At 37.6% G+C, this 17,885-nt stretch overlaps 1 long non-coding RNA gene across 9 annotated transcripts; it reads right to left on the bottom strand.

Annotated features, from left to right (window-relative positions):
* Positions 1–5,317: 5,317 nt before the first annotated feature.
* Positions 5,318–16,162, bottom strand: LOC135712001 (uncharacterized). Of its 9 annotated transcripts, XR_010518522.1 has the most exons (17): positions 12,569–16,162; positions 12,200–12,488; positions 11,951–12,110; positions 11,726–11,879; positions 11,155–11,308; positions 10,644–10,797; positions 10,134–10,287; positions 9,623–9,776; positions 9,121–9,274; positions 8,610–8,763; positions 8,110–8,263; positions 7,599–7,752; positions 7,090–7,243; positions 6,478–6,631; positions 6,201–6,360; positions 5,976–6,129; positions 5,318–5,626 (listed from the first exon to the last, which is right to left on the bottom strand). It is a non-coding gene; the product is annotated as an uncharacterized LOC135712001 (long non-coding RNA). The 9 variants fall into 9 exon arrangements; XR_010518527.1 differs by lacking the exons at positions 6,201–6,360; positions 9,121–9,274 and adding an exon at positions 8,835–8,995; XR_010518520.1 differs by lacking the exon at positions 6,201–6,360 and having other exon boundaries at positions 5,320–5,626; positions 12,569–16,160.
* Positions 16,163–17,885: the final 1,723 nt, after the last annotated feature.

Genomic DNA, 17,885 nt, shown 5'->3' with positions numbered 1-17,885 from the left:
ACGTGAAAGAGTGTTTGAATAAACGTCTGCTGCCTTTCCTGAAGAAACACGGTTGTTCCGTACTGTTTTGGCCGGATTTGGCATCTTGCCATTACGGTAAAAAGGCCATGGAGTGGTACGCCGCCAACAACGTGCAGGTGGTTCCCAAGGACAAGAACCCTCCCAACACGCCAGAGCTCCGCCCAATTGAGAAATACTGGGCTATTGTCAAGCGGAACCTAAAGAAGACCAAAAAAACTGCTAAGGGCGAGCAGCAGTTCAAGGCAAACTGGCTTTCTGCGGCGAAGAAGGTGGACAAGGTGGCTGTACAAAATCTGATGGCAGGGGTCAAGCGTAAGGCCCGGCAATTCGGATTTGGAAAAGCGGAAGCCTAACTGAATATTTTTCCTGAATTTTATACTAATTGAACTTGAAAAAGAAATTTAATTTGATTTTTTAAATAAACGATTTCACCGATTTACACGCGTTTTCCCTTGACCAAATTTTGACCGTATCACCCTTTAAATCGTCCACAATCGGGCCACTGATGAAAACCAAAACTACAACCCTGAAAAAACGAATCGATATTTTCGAAGGCGAACACAACCTATTCTTGCTAGTGATTCTGTCCAATTGTTAAGTATCCAAATTATAGTCATTCGTAAATTTATTATTGAATATATGGATGAATTATCTATTATTGAATAACTATTATTTACGATAATTACATGAAAGAAATAACATATAAACTACAAACAAAACGTGACTACTAAAATCTCAAAAAGATATTCTCACAAGTATATTTCACGCAACCAGGAATCTCAAAACCATTAGACGCTATAATGATACTCTGCACATGTTAGACACAAGAAAAGGCCAAAAAGCAAGCGTCCGACACACAAAACCCGCCAAATCCACTGGCAGTCACAATCAACGATTCTATGAATCGCGAGCGCTCACGAATCATAAAACCGCTGACTGCGACACTCTGAAAGCGAAATTGACAGGCTCTATGCGTCAAACACCCGCCCTCCAATCTCCTCCCGCATCCAACAACACAAACCCCCACTACAACATCTAACGAATTCAAAACTCCGAAAATCACTCATCTATAGAAAGTGAGTGGAAGCAACCCTGCATGCAACTATTCTTCATGATACGCTTTGTCTGTCTATCTTTCTATTAGGCCTGTGGACATGTGTTAGCTTCGAAACTTCTAACCAAACTAGGAAAATTTTGAAACACAAAAAAAAATTTAAAGCAAAATACATATTGATTATTTTACGCAAAACCGAGCAAGTAATATTAAATCTCTTGTATTGTATGCTAATGCTAATTGACTGTAACAAAAATAATATGCTTAAATAAAATAAAATATTAATAAAATGATATGCACAATTTACTAGAAGGTCATTACTTTATTGGTGAGAAGTTTCTAATAAGCCCTCCCAGTTCCTCTGTATGCAGAACAAATCTGATACTATAATCAGAATTGCTCAGTCTGCATGAAGCAGCCGATTGCATCAAGGAAGTTCTATTAACAACCAAGAATTAATCGTTTGAGGTATACTGAAGCATTAAGAAGGTGATATGTGTCACTATATGAAATCATCATCGCTGCAAATATAAAGAAATTAAACAGAACCCTTTGCTTCAGTACCGTCAACCTCCATGTCCATGGGGAGGGATCCACATTTACAAGCATAATCACTACCAAATTTGCGTTCGATTTTCAGTCACGGACTGCACTACGCACACGGTATGCTTGATTTTCCAATGATTATGCCACGGACATAATCATTTTCGATATTCTGACCACGGGCCACACTACGCACACGGTGCGTTTTGTTTCAAAGCGCAATCTTCGGCCACGGGCCTCACTAATTGCACTTTTGCACACGGTGCAAACACTGCCAGAACCCGTTCTATGCCACGGACATAATGTTTTCTGACCTTCGGCCCCGGACCAAACTTTTGCACACGGCACACGACAGCAACTAAAATTCCGTAAGCACTACGTTTGGCGGACTAAAATGTCCGCTCATCCGGTTCGATTGGACCAAATGTTTAGTTCGATAGCTTGGTCTGCAGGGAAATTAGTCACTAAATCACAACACACGATTTTGCCTTGAACAATTCTTAGTTTTATTGACACCTTTTTACAGAGCGGACTGAACTCATTCACTCCTTTGAATGGACTGTACTCTTCCCATTTTCTCCTAATCTCTGCTGCCTGCCCAAACGTAGCAGGTTCATTCATGTTTGCGCTTTGTGCTTTCACGACACGCATACATTGAAACCATTTCGATATTATTCAATAAATATTCCCTGAATTTTAAGAGATTTTAAAGAAACGATTCTCTAAATAATTTTTCAAATTATAAATACACAACTACCCTAATAATATTGACCGTAAGATAAACAATTCAAGCGTTTTTGACCATTTGGCGAATAGGCGGTTAGGTATAGTTACCATAAAAAAGCTGCATTTTCCCGAACACATTTCCGCATGAATGATAACAAAAATCGTAGGTTTAAAATACGCTTAAGTGCGCTCAACCAATTTAGTATATCATACACATATCTTTGTACGATAAATATTCATTGATTTTCTAGACCATATGCGTTATAGTAAGTTTATGCTTCAAGAATATTTAATCATTTGTAGTAATAAGGAAAATGCTGGCTTAAGCAATACTAGTACCTATTATCGTCCGAGATAGGTAAATGAAGTCCTTGAGTGCTCATTGCTTACACGAAGATGCATCATGAAAAAATAAAACTTCAAGGACTTCATTTATCACCTGACGATAATAAGTAAAGTTATTGCAGAAACCAGCAATTCCGCTAAATTAAATCATAAGGTTTTAGGGTTAACAATAAAAAAATCATGTTTATTAATAAAAGCAAAGTAACTCCTACCCTTCAGTGTTCACTCGGCTGTCGACAAAAGCAGGCCACTCTTGATGTGTGCTACGCGATCGTCTGTTCTCGGCAGCAACCATTGTGTGGTCCTCCTCATTGTTCTTCATCAGCAGTTCTTTCGGTCGATGCGTCGTCGACTTTGGAAAGCAACCGTTTCGTGATGAGTGTGTGAGTGCTGACCACGTTTTGCGTCCATTGTTGATAGATTAACATTGACTGCTGTTTACAAATGTAAGTACTTGAACACTAAGAAATAAGTTAACTTAAATGCTTTAACCGCATATATAAGAGATTTCGCGTATTGAGAGAATTATATAGTAATCGAGTACAACAAACTCAGGGGAATACAATACCTCCAAAAGTTTAAAAGCTATTAATTGTCACATACCTCTACTTTTACTTATTTCCTAAACTATTCATCTCCTTGTTAATCTGCTAAATGCTATTGGTCTGCCTGCGTTTTCTTTTTAAAGTTCAAGACTAAATAAGAAGATTTATTCTACAACTTTAAAGGTTAGTTGCCTCTCTAAGCGGACCCCCCGCATCCTAATTCTTTTGTTAATCTACTTAATGTCATTAGACTTTCTGAAGTTTCTTATTTAAGTTCATTTGATGATTATGATTATGATTATTAAAAACTCTAATTCACCTAATCAAGCATAACCCATGCTTTATTAAGTACCTGCACTTGTGCATGTAATCTAAAATTAAACGTGTTTCAAGTACTTTTGATTTTGACCTATACCTATTTATTATATCTTAGGTCGACACAGGTAACACCTTCATGTGACTAAAATGCTTCATTTTGAAGTTAGTTTCCTAGCTGATTTTTAAATTATATAAGGTATATGCTCCAATTACGCTCTCACGTTTCCACTATGTCGCACCACAAAAATACATATGGGTATGTCACAATAGAAGCACACCACAGTGGAAATCTCGAGCCATAGTTCAAACACTTATCCCAAATCAAAATGAAGCACATATAAGATTAGTTACAATATCATGTACAAAAATGATGTTTAACATTGTTTCCTGAGTAATACTTCAATGAAAACAACAATGAAAGCTTGTCACGCAAATAGAAGGAGCACCGTTGGGCACTTTCTGAAATATTTCAATAGTATAATTCCCTTGCAAACCAAAATAAATCTATCTCCGTTAAAATAAATAAAATAAGAGTGATTTGCGGCAAAACCCGCCAGTATCACACCCAACGTCAGTGCCTATACGTAAGCGTACTACGACGCGGCTCTCAATAAAAGGAGTAACAAGTGTGATACTATCACTGCTAGACTAGATCTTTGGTTCTCTCATGCAGTGGTTTATCAGAGAGGGGAAGCTTAGTAATCCCCATTGCCTGCCCATGACGCCATTCTATCGCGGCATGAGCCAGCCACGCCGGCCATAAACCTACCGTCTCCAACACTCCACTATAAAGCATGAAATTAAGCCCGCCCACCAACAGCAAGGTGCAAAAACTAGCCAAGGGGAGGGATTACCTCACACAGAGAAATTTCATGTAGTTGAAACAAAAAAAAATCTTTTTTGAACTGAACAATTCGATATTTTTGTTTTAAAAATTGGTTATGGTAGAATGAACAATATTTTATTTTAAATTCAAAACAACATATTTTTGAATTTAAAAAATATCGTTTATTCAACAACAAAAATTGTTGATGAATTTTGTCAATGTAATCAAACGCAATCAGCAAATTGACCGCCAGTCTGTGACAGTAACCGAAAATAAAAGTAGTGGAGAAATGTCCACTTGAAATTATGGAGGTTCTCAACAGATTTGTACTGTCCGCCACGGGCAGCTGTTTTATCGGTGAGTAGTTTTTTTTTTTGTAATTGGTGAAAATTGCTTTAATAATTAATTTCTTTACAGTGATGCTGATTATGGAGCGTTGTGAAGTGGAAGAGCTGACTCCAATCCCATTTTTGGTGGAGCGGATCAAATGTATCTACGGGTTGAATATGGAGAAAAGCTCAGGTAATTCAATTTAATGGATATTGTTATTGTTAAGAAATGTTGGCATATTGTGCATCATATTTTTTTTAATTTTGCTTTTTTTTCGTTTTTAGGGTCTTCTTATTCTAACGGAATAACTTGCACCGGTGCAGCCAACTGCCGCTACCTTGCTAGTATCGCAGAAAGCAACATACCGAACTGCTTGCTGTATTTTAGGTATTGTAATATGATTAATGTATCAAATACTAAAATGACATAAAATACATTGAAAAGCATAATTGTTCTTTTAAACCTTTGGAAAAAAACGTCAGATATAAAATAGATATATTATTGAGCCTACAAATTAATATTGTTGATTCAAAGAACACAAATTCTTGATTCAACAAACAGAAATTGTTGTTTTAAAAATTGTTTCGCCATTTCAAAGAAAATAATGAATGAAAATGATTTAAAAATAAAAATTATTTTCTTTGAATTCAATACAAAAAATTATTGTGTCAACAATATTTATTGTTAGCCGGGAGACAACTATTTTTTTTTTTATTGAATTCAATACAGAATATTGTTGAAATTAAAATATATTTCTCTGCGTGCTTAAATGAACAGTCGACGCTAGATGTTTAGTCAGATTTAACAGTGAGCCGGCATGTGTGGTAAGACGTATTCCAGCTGAACCAATCAAACTAGCGTGGAAAATGAGAGCGTTCTTGGGAGTTTTAAGTGCTCTGAACAGAGTATTTTCAGCACCTGGAAGAAAGTATTAGAAACGTACTTTTATACACTTGAGCGTTAACATTTTTGGTTCAAATAATTGTTACTTTTATCAGATAACCAAGGAAGGTAAAATCATTCTTTATCATAAAAAAGTTGCGAAACCATATCCTTCATATCATCAATAAATGTAGTTTTAAGCACAGTATACCCTACTGATCCGAAAAAAATCCTGACCGGGTGATCTAATAAACAAAAAAATCAAATAGTAAAACGAAAAGACAGTAGAGTTAACATAATAAATTGTAAAACTGACGGAACAAGATCTTTTTCGGATTAGCTGGGGTTAGCGGGGGACAGTACATTATAGACACAAATTAATTACCTTAAATGAACAGTCGACGCTAGATGTTCAGTCAGATTTAACAGTGAGCCGGCATGTGTGGTAAGACGTATTCCAGCTGAACCAATCAAACTAGCGTGCAAAATCAGACCGTTCTTGGGAGTTTTAAGTGCTCTGAACAGAGTATTTTCAGCACCTGGAAGGAAGTATTAGAAACGTACTTTTATACACTTGAGCGTTAACATTTTTGGTTAAAATAATTGTTACTTTTATCAGACAGCCAAGGAAGGTAAAATCATTCTATATCATAAAAAAACTTGCGAAACCATATCCTTCATATCATCAATAAATGTAGTTTTAAGTACAGTATACCCTACTGATCCGATAAAATCCTGACCGGGTGATCTAATAAACAAAAAGTCAAATACTAAAACAAAAAGACAGTGGTTAACATAAAAAAAATTCTAAAATTGACGGAACAAGATTTTTTTCGGATTAGCTGGGATTAGCGGGGGGCAGTACATTATAGACACAAATTAATTACCTTAAATGAACAGTCGACGCTAGATGTTTAGTCAGATTTAACTGTGAGCCGGCATGTGTGGTACGACGTATTCCAGCTGAACCAATCAAACTAGCGTGAAAAATGAGACCGTTCTTGGGAGTTTTAAGTGCTCTGAACAAAGTATTTTCAGCACCTGAAAGGAAGTATTAGAAACGTACTTTTATACACTTGAGCGTTAACATTTTTGGTTAAAATAATTGTTACTTTTATCAGACAGCCAAGGAAGGTAAAATCATTCTTTATCATAAAAAAAGTTGCGAAACCATATCCTTCATATCATCAATAAATGTAGTTTTAAGTACAGTATACCCTACTGATCCGATAAAATCCTGACCGGGTGGTAAAATCATTCTTTATCATAAAAAAAGTTGCGAAACCATATCCTTCATATCATCAATAAATGTAGTTTTAAGTACAGTATACCCTACTGATCCGATAAAATCCTGACCGGGTGATCTAATAAACAAAAAGTCAAATACTAAGAAAAAAGACAGTGGTTAACATAAAAAATTCTAAAACTGACGGAACAAGATTTTTTTGGATTAGCTGGGATTAGCGGGGGGCAGTACATTATAGACACAAATTAATTACCTTAAATGAACAGTCGACGCTAGATGTTTAGTCAGATTTAACAGTGAGCCGGCATGTGTGGTACGACGTATTCCAGCTGAACCAATCAAACTAGCGTGAAAAATGAGACCGTTCTTGGGAGTTTTAAGTGCTCTGAACAGAGTATTTTCAGCACCTGGAAGGAAGTATTAGAAACGTACTTTTATACACTTGAGCGTTAACATTTTTGGTTCAAATAATTGTTACTTTTATCAGACAGCCAAGGAAGGTAAAATCATTCTATATCATAAAAAAACTTGCGAAACCATATCCTTCATATCATCAATAAATGTAGTTTTAAGTACAGTATACCCTACTGATCCGATAAAATCCTGACCGGGTGATCTAATAAACAAAAAGTCAAATACTAAGAAAAAAGACAGTGGTTAACATAAAAAATTCTAAAACTGACGGAACAAGATTTTTTTCGGATTAGCTGGGATTAGCTGGGGTTAGCGGGGGACAGTACATTATAGACACAAATTAATTACCTTAAATGAACAGTCGACGCTAGATGTTTAGTCAGATTTAACAGTGAGCCGGCATGTGTGGTACGACGTATTCCAGCTGAACCAATCAAACTAGCGTGAAAAATGAGACCGTTCTTGGGAGTTTTAAGTGCTCTGAACAGAGTATTTTCAGCACCTGGAAGAAAGTATTAGAAACGTACTTTTATACACTTGAGCGTTAACATTTTTGGTTAAAATAATTGTTACTTTTATCAGACAGCCAAGGAAGGTAAAATCATTCTTTATCATAAAAAAAGTTGCGAAACCATATCCTTCATATCATCAATAAATGTAGTTTTAAGTACAGTATACCCTACTGATCCGATAAAATCCTGACCGGGTGCTCTAATAAACAAAAAGTCAAATACTAAAACAAAAAGACAGTGGTTAACATAAAAAATTCTAAAACTGACGGAACAAGATTTTTTTTCGGATTAGCTGGGATTAGCTGGGGTTAGCGGGGGACAGTACATTATAGACACAAATTAATTACCTTAAATGAACAGTCGACGCTAGATGTTTAGTCAGATTTAACAGTGAGCCGGCATGTGTGGTACGACGTATTCCAGCTGAACCAATCAAACTAGCGTGAAAAATGAGACCGTTCTTGGGAGTTTTAAGTGCTCTGAACAGAGTATTTTCAGCACCTGGAAGAAAGTATTAGAAACGTACTTTTATACACTTGAGCGTTAACATTTTTGGTTAAAATAATTGTTACTTTTATCAGACAGCCAAGGAAGGTAAAATCATTCTATATCATAAAAAAAGTTGCGAAACCATATCCTTCATATCATCAATAAATGTAGTTTTAAGTACAGTATACCCTACTGATCCGATAAAATCCTGACCGGGTGATCTAATAAACAAAAAGTCAAATACTAAAACAAAAAGACAGTGGTTAACATAAAAAATTCTAAAACTGACGGAACAAGATTTTTTTCGGATTAGCTGGGATAAGCGGGGGGCAGTACATTATAGACACAAATTAATTACCTTAAATGAACAGTCGACGCTAGATGTTTAGTCAGATTTAACAGTGAGCCGGCATGTGTGGTACGACGTATTCCAGCTGAACCAATCAAACTAGCGTGAAAAATGAGACCGTTCTTGGGAGTTTTAAGTGCTCTGAACAGAGTATTTTCAGCACCTGGAAGAAAGTATTAGAAACGTACTTTTATACACTTGAGCGTTAACATTTTTGGTTAAAATAATTGTTACTTTTATCAGACAGCCAAGGAAGGTAAAATCATTCTTTATCATAAAAAAAAGTTGCGAAACCATATCCTTCATATCATCAATAAATGTAGTTTTAAGTACAGTATACCCTACTGATCCGATAAAATCCTGACCGGGTGATCTAATAAACAAAAAGTCAAATACTAAAACAAAAAGACAGTGGTTAACATAAAAAATTCTAAAACTGACGGAACAAGATTTTTTTCGGATTAGCTGGGTTTATCTGGGGTTAGCGGGGGACAGTACATTATAGACACAAATTAATTACCTTAAATGAACAGTCGACGCTAGATGTTCAGTCAGATTTAACAGTGAGCCGGCATGTGTGGTAAGACGTATTCCAGCTGAACCAATCAAACTAGCGTGAAAAATGAGACCGTTCTTGGGAGTTTTAAGTGCTCTGAACAGAGTATTTTCAGCACCTGGAAGGAAGTAATAGAAACGTACTTTTATACACTTGAGCGTTAACATTTTTGGTTAAAATAATTGTTACTTTTATCAGACAGCCAAGGAAGGTAAAATCATTCTTTATCATAAAAAAAGTTGCGAAACCATATCCTTCATATCATCAATAAATGTAGTTTTAAGTACAGTATACCCTACTGATCCGATAAAATCCTGACCGGGTGATCTAATAAACAAAAAGTCAAATGCTAAAACAAAAAGACAGTGGTTAACATAAAAAAAATTCTAAAATTGACGGAACAAGATTTTTTTCGGATTAGCAGGGATTAGCGGGGGGCAGTACATTATAGACACAAATTAATTACCTTAAATGAACAGTCGACGCTAGATGTTTAGTCAGATTTAACAGTGAGCCGGCATGTGTGGTACGACGTATTCCAGCTGAACCAATCAAACTAGCGTGAAAAATGAGACCGTTCTTGGGAGTTTTAAGTGCTCTGAACAGAGTATTTTCAGCACCTGGAAGGAAGTATTAGAAACGTACTTTTATACACTTGAGCGTTAACATTTTTGGTTAAAATAATTGTTACTTTTATCAGACAGCCAAGGAAGGTAAAATCATTCTTTATCATAAAAAAAGTTGCGAAACCATATCCTTCATATCATCAATAAATGTAGTTTTAAGTACAGTATACCCTACTGATCCGATAAAATCCTGACCGGGTGCTCTAATAAACAAAAAGTCAAATACTAAAACAAAAAGACAGTGGTTAACATAAAAAATTCTAAAACTGACGGAACAAGATTTTTTTTCGGATTAGCTGGGATTAGCTGGGGTTAGCGGGGGACAGTACATTATAGACACAAATTAATTACCTTAAATGAACAGTCGACGCTAGATGTTTAGTCAGATTTAACAGTGAGCCGGCATGTGTGGTACGACGTATTCCAGCTGAACCAATCAAACTAGCGTGAAAAATGAGTCCGTTCTTGGGAGTTTTAAGTGCTCTGAACAGAGTATTTTCAGCACCTGGAAGAAAGTATTAGAAACGTACTTTTATACACTTGAGCGTTAACATTTTTGGTTAAAATAATTGTTACTTTTATCAGACAGCCAAGGAAGGTAAAATCATTCTTTATCATAAAAAAAAGTTGCGAAACCATATCCTTCATATCATCAATAAATGTAGTTTTAAGTACAGTATACCCTACTGATCCGATAAAATCCTGACCGGGTGATCTAATAAACAAAAAGTCAAATACTAAGAAAAAAGACAGTGGTTAACATAAAAAATTCTAAAATTGACGGAACAAGATTTTTTTCGGATTAGCTGGGATTAGCTGGGGTTAGCGGGGGACAGTACATTATAGACACAAATTAATTACCTTAAATGAACAGTCGACGCTAGATGTTTAGTCAGATTTAACAGTGAGCCGGCATGTGTGGTACGACGTATTCCAGCTGAACCAATCAAACTAGCGTGAAAAATGAGACCGTTCTTGGGAGTTTTAAGTGCTCTGAACAGAGTATTTTCAGCACCTGGAAGAAAGTATTAGAAACGTACTTTTATACACTTGAGCGTTAACATTTTTGGTTAAAATAATTGTTACTTTTATCAGACAGCCAAGGAAGGTAAAATCATTCTTTATCATAAAAAAAAGTTGCGAAACCATATCCTTCATATCATCAATAAATGTAGTTTTAAGTACAGTATACCCTACTGATCCGATAAAATCCTGACCGGGTGATCTAATAAACAAAAAGTCAAATACTAAAACAAAAAGACAGTGGTTAACATAAAAAATTCTAAAACTGACGGAACAAGATTTTTTTCGGATTAGCTGGGTTTATCTGGGGTTAGCGGGGGACAGTACATTATAGACACAAATTAATTACCTTAAATGAACAGTCGACGCTAGATGTTCAGTCAGATTTAACAGTGAGCCGGCATGTGTGGTAAGACGTATTCCAGCTGAACCAATCAAACTAGCGTGAAAAATGAGACCGTTCTTGGGAGTTTTAAGTGCTCTGAACAGAGTATTTTCAGCACCTGGAAGGAAGTAATAGAAACGTACTTTTATACACTTGAGCGTTAACATTTTTGGTTAAAATAATTGTTACTTTTATCAGACAGCCAAGGAAGGTAAAATCATTCTTTATCATAAAAAAAGTTGCGAAACCATATCCTTCATATCATCAATAAATGTAATTAATTAATTAATTTAGCTTTATTTAGGAGGCTTTCAGCCTTAGGCTGGTTCGCCTCCATTACCAATAAATGTAGTTTTAAGTACAGTATACCCTACTGATCCGATAAAATCCTGACCGGGTGATCTAATAAACAAAAAGTCAAATACTAAAACAAAAAGACAGTGGTTAACATAAAAAATTCTAAAACTGACGGAACAAGATTTTTTTCGGATTAGCTGGGATTAGCTGGGGTACATTATAGACACAAATTAATTACCTTTAATGAACAGTCGACGCTAGATGTTTAGTCAGATTTAACTGTGAGCCGGCATGTGTGGTACGACGTATTCCAGCTGAACCAATCAAACTAGCGTGAAAAATGAGACCGTTCTTGGGAGTTTTAAGTGCTCTGAACAGAGTATTTTCAGCACCTGGAAGGAAGTATTAGAAACGTACTTTTATACACTTGAGCGTTAACATTTTTGGTTAAAATAATTGTTACTTTTATCAGACAGCCAAGGAAGGTAAAATCATCCTACGCCATAAAAAAGCTGCGAAACCATATCCTTCATATCATCATAGAATGTACATAGTTAGTAAGTACAGTATCCCCTGCTGATCCGACTATATCCTGACCGGATGATCAGACAAACAGTCAAATGCTAAAACATAAACAAGTTAAAAATTCTAAAAATTTACGGAACTTACGGATTAGCGGGGATACAGTACCATTTAAGCACCGTTTAATTACCTTAAATGTAGAGTTGACGCAGGACACTAGATGTTTCAACATTAGACGCTTTTAGAGATAGTTTATCTAATCAACACTGTTTAATTGTAGCCATGGTCATTAGGTTATCCTCCTTATACACAATACTCATTGAAGAATATAATTGTATCCCATTAGTTTTGTTTGTTTTCAGAAATTGCAGAGCTCATTGAATTTCTGCTGCTTCCTTCTCTAATTCGTTCCTAAATCGTGAGGCAGTGCATCAGATAGATCCGGAGTAATCATATTGTATCAGTTGCAGCGATCATACCTGGAAAAGTGACATGTAAATAGGAATTCTATGGGATAGATGCAGTTAAGATTTGACTCAGGTACATCTGCGAAACTTACCATTCTCTAGTGTAAATGATGTATGATGCATGAACAAAGCATCCTTTAATTATTCTGCTCTTTGTCCATAGCATCTAGAAATAAGCCCAAAGCCATTATATACATATCTTTTTTAGACAATCTAAAAGTAAACTTTTCTATTGATAACGAATGCATCGCATCACTTCTTGAGCAGCCGTATTGGAGATTGTGCTAAATTACCGTGAAGGCACCATATTTACGTAGTTAAGGAAATATCAAATTCAATGTTTATTCAAAAAGAAACAACACTCGATGATTTTTTTTGAAATTTTGCATACACTATTTGAAATATCTAAGAGTAGGTGAAAATAAAAACTGGACGAACTTGTTAAAAAATGTTTGGAAAAATTACTTTTAATATCGTAGTGGTGTAGTGGTAAGAGTGAGAGTGAGAGCCTATCACCCTAAAGGTTGAATCCCAGTCGGCGCCGCCGGGATTTTCTGAGGCATAAAATCTCTGATCACGCCTTCCTTCGGGAGGAAAATAAAGTCGTTGGTTGAGTTGATAGGTAGGGTCCAGGTGTGGGAGCCAGGGATGTCGTCGGTAGCATTGGTACGCAGTACGGAAAACAAGATCGATTCACCCTAAATTTGATATTTTACCCCTGTGAGTGTTGATTAATCACAATGAAACATTGTGACAGAGCATATATATAAATGATTTGATTTGTTAGCCCGCATAAACACGAACCATCACTTGACCTTACCGATAATGGTTATAAATTGTGTATAATCCCTCCTAAACATTAACTGGAATTTTTCCCTGGAAAACCCTGGAAAAACCTGGGAAAACATGAGACAAATTTTAGTCATCGCTGAGTTCCTGCACTTTTGGCGATTATGAGTGAACCAAACTCAAATTTAGGTTGTTCTCATTCGCCGTGTACTTTGTGTGAAACCGAAAAATCTTGCATCTCTGGTTCGATTTTACGTCAACATTTGACAGCTGCTGCAAATGTTCGCAAGCAAGCTCTGTTCATGCGTGATACGTTGTTAGGAAGGTTTGTCTCGAGCGGCGGGAAGGATTTTTTTTTTTTTTTTGTTGTGCCATATAGGTGCTGTTTACTGCGTTTAACAGGAATTAATTGTAATTGTAATTGTAATTGTTCAGTGTATAGGCTGTGCCAACCGCTAAGTCGGCTTATCTAGGGACTAACCCCCTAGTCTATACACCTACTGTCCTTCCCGTTGCACTCGTCAGCTCGTGCGATACTCTAGACACACATGGGTGGTCGTATCCGGGTCCTCCCCTGGGTAGGCTCGTGTCCGTCCAGGTTCTGGCACATTAACTTATATCTATGCATGGTAATTATACTTTGCAACTCGCCTTTTGATTATAATGTAGATAATGCAGAAACTATATGAATGTTAGTGATCATTATTAGGTGTGTGCTGTAATGAAGTAGTAATTGAAGGAAATGAGGTTTTCATGTGGCTTATAGGTAATTCTATAATAAGTAATTCTATAATAGGTAAATCATGCAAGCACACACCTTTTACAATTCTTATCCTACTTACCAGTTCCGTCCAGTATAAATTGGCTGTTTCCAAATGGCCTAATCCTTTCTGACTGCTTACTCTCTTACGTTTTCTCGCTTTTTTCCTTCTTCCTATTGAAAATCTGGCCGTGTTCCCATTTGTTCTCAGGTAGGTAATATTGGTACATGAGGTTCCCCTAAATAGAACAAGTTAAGTGTGAGTTGCATGCGTTGGTTAGTCGTTTGGGTCATGGTGTTGTGTTCCCTATTTTATTTGCCTCTATTCAGCTCTCAGATCGCCCCCTCCCCCAAACTATTGCGGATGAGAAAAAGAACCCATATTTGGTAACCTCTCTCGAGCTGCAATGCATAAGATATGAATAACAAACAAATCTAGAACGGGGCTTAAACATATATAACATTTTCTAAGACTGAACACGATTAGTATAGTATGAATAATAAGAATTGTATGAAGAAAAGACGATCCCAAAAGAAAGTTCCCTAGCAATAAAACTATTACTCTGTGCTAATATGAGTTATTTCAAAATGGGCATCCATACTCAGAAACTATACCCGACCTCAACAAACTGAACCGAAATCAGAACAGCTAAACTACTCAGTAAGATTTTGGCTTTTCGATTTAATTGTATTAAGCTATCTCACAGAGACCAGATGTCCAAGTTCGGTCAGAAACTTGTGTAAAGTTAAGTGGAAACGTTGCCGTTACGTAGCGCTAGCATCTCCTGATTTTCTCTATACATTTATCACCTTCGACCAATTTGGCGCTACTACCGATAAATACCTGCTGAAAATTGCCACTTGGCGCTACCAGCACTTAGTGTCTAGTGTAAGTTTTGCAACGCCAGCGCCATCATGTTGTCGAATAGGAATCTTTACACAAGTTTTTAGAGAAATTTTGGAGCCTTAACGTCTGTTTTCTGTGGCTATTTTATATCGAGCTCTTTTCAATAATTGCAACATGTGAATAATGCAGAACAAGATTAAAATTGTTCTAGTGCCAAATTGGTTTTGAAGGAAGGTCTACAAACGAACAGCTCAACAGCTTTGAACCCTATGAAAATTATGCTTTCCCAATATGGTACATTCTCTCACTATAAACCTGTCATTTCTAGCCTATCTGAACTATTTAATAAATGGAAACCATAACATGGGTTACGCTCCTCCTAAGCGGGCCCTCCGCATCCTATCTCTGTCTTATCTCAAATGCCAATGGTTTGAATGTATCAATATATACATTGGAAATGACGTTCAATCAAATAAACCCATACCCCACTCACTTGGCCAGGCTTCAGAATTGTCCAGTGGGCAGTACACTCCAAGTACCCTTTCTTTCAAATTCACCCCAAATTTTATATTTTACCCCTCTGAGTGTTGATTAATCACAATGAAACATTGTGACAGAGCACGGACTTGAGGTTACTAGAGTATTAAATAATCTAGGTCCTATTTAGGATTATATCTAAAAATCCATATTTGGCCAACGCCCACCTTTAACAGGAATTATCGTTGCCTAAAAATCAAGAGCAAATTTTCATTACGTCGAGAGTAACAAAGGTAAACAAAGTCGAGCTATTACACTACATACTGTCCGAATATAGGATCACATCCCATTTTTTTTTTTTTTACAGTCAAATTGCTTTTTGACGTAATCTCCATCCGATCCAAATATTTTTCGATGTTACTTAAGTCACCCGATTTCTATGGAGATGCCGTCGGTCGCAGAGAAACCCGTGAAAAGTGTACATTCGTCGTTTCGCTTTTTCATTATTAAAGTGAATAAATCGAATTGTTTCTTGCTTAGATGATGTCGGTGGTCCTAAAATAATTGAATGGGCTGCATGTAAGGAGACGTGATTGATAATTCTCCCGAATATCCTGGTAAATACACTTTAACTTAAGTAACATTAGGGGGCCACCACCAAACGCATAAACAAATAAACAAACAAAAATAAACAAATAAACAAACCTCCCATCGTGGCAACAACGCACTCTAGATAGCATTTTAAGGACAACGAACGAGAAGGGAGAAGCACTATATACTTCTCTTCAACATGCTGCTGCCTGCTGCTCGCCGTATCGCACGACACGCAAGTATATAGCACCAAAAGTAGCAAAATACCACAGGAGTGGAACATCGAATCAGAAAGTGGCTCCACTTGTCATTTGCGAACACTAGCGCACCTAGCGGTAGAAGGCATCTTCGGCCTGCAGCTAAGATAGGCAGCATGCTATGATAGTGTGAGTGCACATAGAAAGCCCGTGTGGAACGCTACCACAACACATCGCTCGTTGAGCAGAAAAACGAGCACTTTTTGATTCACCGATTTGTTTGCACTTCCCCTTCTGTTCTGTGAAAATACGATAGGACGACTGCTATAAAAGCGACCCAGCCAGCCAGCGTTTTTTTTTTAAGTATTATTCCGACCACCATCCAAGTTACATCAAGTGAAGTAAGAAAGCAATCTGTAGAGAAATAGTGAACTAGTTAGAATAAAAGTAGTGTTAAGGTGATAATTTGATTAGTGTGTTGAATCTTTCAATCCGAAAGAAATACAGTCCACTTCCAACCCACCGGAGTTGGCCACGGTAAACGCGCCAAAATAGTGGTCCTTCGAACCGGATCCAGCGCCACCCGTAGGAAAGGATTCGACACCATCGCCACTCGACCGAGTGTAGTTCGACACGCTTCCGTGGTGTGCCAACCACGACGTGTACCGCCAGGAGAGGAATCAATTATTGATCACCGCCGCTAGCGAATCCGATTCGCAAGTTTCAACCCGCCCGCCGAAGGATTTTTCTACAGAACCGCTATTCCGAAACCATACGTACTCGTGCTGTGTGTAACGTACGACGTGACAACGAGTTCATTATGCCAGTGGATCGCACCCCGAAAGGTAAACCTGCTGCTAAGGAAGCAGCTGAGGGCGCAGGCAAGGAGAAGCAGCACGACGAGTCAGCAATATTCGAAGGATTTGCCGAATGGGAAATCAGTGCTGATTCCGAAACCGTGAAGGAAATAACGTCGCTTTCCCGCCAGCGAGACCAGGTCACCATGAAAGTAGTGCGTGTGCAAAGGGCGCTTGTTGCCGCTCGAAACTTGGTGAGCCTCTCACAACTCAGGACGTACATGAAGAATATTGATGTGGCCTACAACGAATATAGCGCAGTGCATAGCAAACTGGTTGATATCATTCCCCAAGAATGTTTTCAACAGCAGGAGGAAGTTTATGTCGCATTTGAAGACCGATACAACTTTGTCCGCACAACCATCGATGAGCTAATCATGGCACACGAAAATGCCAGTGTTCGTGCTCAAGCCCCGCAACAACAAACCATCGTCCGACAGCAACCGTATAAGGCTCCAATTCCAACCTTCGATGGTGATTATGCCAACTGGTCGAAGTTCAAGGCCATATTCCAAGACTCGAACGCGATCAAGCTGTATCATCTGGACAAGGCTCTAGTTGGTGCAACAACAGGTGCTCTGGATGCCAAAGTAATCAGCGAAGGTACCAGCAAGCGTGGACCATTCTCACCTATCGCTATAAAAAAAGGATTATAATCGAGACGCACGTTCGTGGTCTGTTCAACTTGCAAGGAATGTCATCCGCATCCCACAAGAAGGTGCGACGTCTGCTCGATGAGTGCACCCGCCACGTCGAGAGCCTGAAGTATCTTGAACAGGAATTCCTCGGTATTTCCGATTTGTTTCTGGTTCATATGCTGACGACCGCCATGGACAACAAGACCAGGATAGCTTGGGAAGGCACACAGAAGAAGGGCGTGCTACCCAAGTA

This window comes from Ochlerotatus camptorhynchus, unplaced genomic scaffold (assembly GCF_037179485.1).
Source record: "Ochlerotatus camptorhynchus isolate MF236.1 unplaced genomic scaffold, CSIRO-AGI_Acam_v1.1 ptg000451l, whole genome shotgun sequence".
Taxonomy (NCBI): Eukaryota; Metazoa; Arthropoda; class Insecta; order Diptera; family Culicidae; genus Ochlerotatus; species Ochlerotatus camptorhynchus.
This window is presented reverse-complemented; position numbering and strand designations above follow the sequence as displayed.